Source organism: Pan troglodytes, chromosome 7, assembly GCF_028858775.2.
Source record: "Pan troglodytes isolate AG18354 chromosome 7, NHGRI_mPanTro3-v2.0_pri, whole genome shotgun sequence".
In the NCBI taxonomy this organism is placed as follows: Eukaryota; Metazoa; Chordata; class Mammalia; order Primates; family Hominidae; genus Pan; species Pan troglodytes.
This window is the reverse complement of record NC_072405.2, coordinates 26496562-26499546: the sequence shown is the minus strand read 5'-3', so window position 1 is coordinate 26499546 and position 2985 is coordinate 26496562.

Genomic DNA, 2985 nt, shown 5'->3' with positions numbered 1-2985 from the left:
GTACTACTGGGGAAAAATAAAACCTTTATACACTGAGCACAGTTTAAAACTTTGCAATGACACTTCACTGACACCAGTTCGATTTCAGTTTTACTTTTCAGAAATAACGTTTATTGCTGGAAAGAGTGATTTAACCTCAATACTACTGAGAGCTCTTGATACTCCCTTTAGGAATCCTAATTTACTACAAGAGTTATTCTCTGATAGAAGGGGATTTAAGAATCTTATGTGGGTAGGAAGGACTATTGTAGTTGAACAAACCCCATTCATAACTCAGTGACTTACCCTGAGGGACAAGTGTAGGTAATTGGAAGATATTAACTTAATGATCATCCTCTCTCATAATGTTTTTCTCTGATTGCATCAAAATTTATGCTTTCAGTAGAGGGCACCTCACATGAATCTTTCATGTTTCACTTCATTGATTTCTCTGATTCTGGAGGAAGAAAAGTAGATTTTTTTGCCTAGATTGGAAAGTCTCTGCTATTAATTTCAATTTAAGGAAATGGTCCATAAATTTAAAATGTATCAATTCTAGAAGTTCTATAAGGCATGGTATCTCTAAAATTTGTTTTGGGTTTACTTTTTATTTTTTGCCTTTGCTAGCAATTTTAGTAACTATATTATTTCTAAATTATTTTGGCATCCGTTGTTGTCTCATCATACATATATAAATGATTTTAGTTCTTAGCCTTCCTAAAAATAATTTCAACATCTCAAAAAAAAAAAAAAAAGTATAAACATACTTCCCGGAACCCATCCCTCTAGCAGATCTGCCTTCGTGTCTTATTGGTCAGAACCAGGTCACATGCCCATCCCTGATAATCAACTGCTGACAGGAAATGGGATTACCATGATTCATCTAGTCTAACCAATATTTACTCCTAAACTGAGATTAGGGTGCCCTTCCCTGAATAAAATGAGGTTCTGACAGCAAGAACAATGAGAGAAAGGATGCTGTTTAGACAAACCGCCACAGCAAGTTTTAAGAGTTTCATCAGGACCCTAATGAAAGTATAGAACATACCAGTGTTTCTGAATCTCAACACTACTGACACTCCGACTGGATGAGCCTTTGTTGTGACGGGCTGTCGTGTGCATTGTTTAGCAGTATCCCTGGTCTCACCCACTAGATGCCAATAGCACTACCTAGTGGTAACAACCAAAAATGTCTCCAGACACTGCCGATGTCTGCTAGAGGTGGAGAGGTCACTCCTGGTTGAGGATCACAGAATTAGACCAAGAAGCCTACTGAGTTATCCCCCGATGGCTGTATGATGTCTTTATGTACTTCAATGAATTTAGTAAATTATAAAGTGGGGATAATAAAAAAAAATCTGTGTCACAAAATTGCTTAAGAATTGATATGGTTTGGGACCGAGTCCCCAACGCAATCTCATCTCAAACTGTAATCTCCACATGTCAGTGGAGGGACCAGGTAGGAGGTGATTGGATCCTGGGGGTGGTTCATGGATCTTGGGGGTGGTTTCCCCATGCTGTTCTCATAATAGTGAGTTAGTTCTCATGAGAGCTGATGGCTTTAAAACCATCAGGTGAAAGGTGCCTGCTTCCCTTTTGCCTTCCGCCGTGGTTTTAAGTTTCCTGAGACCTCTTAGCCATGCTTCCCGTTAACGCCTGCAGAGCTGTGAGTCAATGAAACCTCTTTCCTTCATAATTTCCCACTCTTGGGTAATACTCTTTATAGCAGTGTGAGAACGGACTACTACAAGAATTAAATGGAAATTGATGATAGTGCTTGTCAACTGTAACATCACATACAGATACTAGTTTTTATTATTATTGATTTTTCTGTAGTTCTAAAATATCCTTTAATAACCTTCCTCTTTCTTAAAATAATAAAAAGCTAGGACAGTCAGGTGTTTCTAAATGTAATGATGCACCTTCCCTCCCTGCTGGTTATTTATGCATTTATCATTGTCATCTTTCTAACCTTCCCAGAAGAGAGAGAAAAAATACTAAGAGCTTCAAGAATTTATGACTTTCTCAGATTGAAATGCAGCAGAAATGCAAAGAAGTAACAAAGTCAGATGTATCGGTAATAAGTACAGCATCCTCATGAAAAATATTGAGTGGAGATAGTTTAAGATCCTATAAAGCATCTCTTTTTGTACTGAAGTGTTAGTCTCTCATCATCTACTTTCATGTTTGTCCTGTGTTTGGTGGGTCGCTTTTATAGAGGCACAACTTATTTTTTTTTCTTTTTTCCTCATATGTTCATCCCTACTTTTGTCATTGTGCTTCATGCCTTTGAAGGCTCAGGTGAAAGAGACTTCAGGATCTCATTATTCTTGGGGCACTTATTCAGAACTTTAATTACATCTCATAATTTCTCTCTTTAAAAGTTGTAAAAGTTGGCTGGGTGTGGTGGCTCACGCCTGCAATCCTAGCACTTTGGGGGTCCGAGGCAGGAGGATCACTTGAGATCAGGAGTTTGAGACCAGCCTGGGCAACATAGTGAGACCTTGTCTCTATTAAAAAAAAAAAAATAAAAGTTGTATAAAGTGTAATGTTTTGAAATTGCTGTATATTTATTAAAAGTTTCCAAAGCTTTTTTTCTGTAAATTAATCCTTGGATCCACCATCTATTTATAAGACAAACTTCACCTCTGTGTACCCCATAAAAGTGCATCGTACATTTTTGTGGTATGTCAATTCTGCAAGCCATCAGGGTCTTTTTTTTTTTTTTAATCTAACACCAAGAACTTCTGAGTGTGTGTATTTATGTGTGTGTGTGTATAACTGGTAGGTCGAAAAGATCTGATCCCCATCAGGTAGAATGCAAGGAGAAGTTCCTGAACACGACTTTGAAAGTGAACCTGGTTTTATGGGCTCTGAGTGCAGCTGATCCTAGCTCATTTACACCTAGAAAAAAGCTCAGGAGGACAGACCACACTATTTTAGACCCTAACTCTTAGTAGTGGGATTGTGTGGTGCTTTAAAATTTCTTTATATCTTTATGTACTT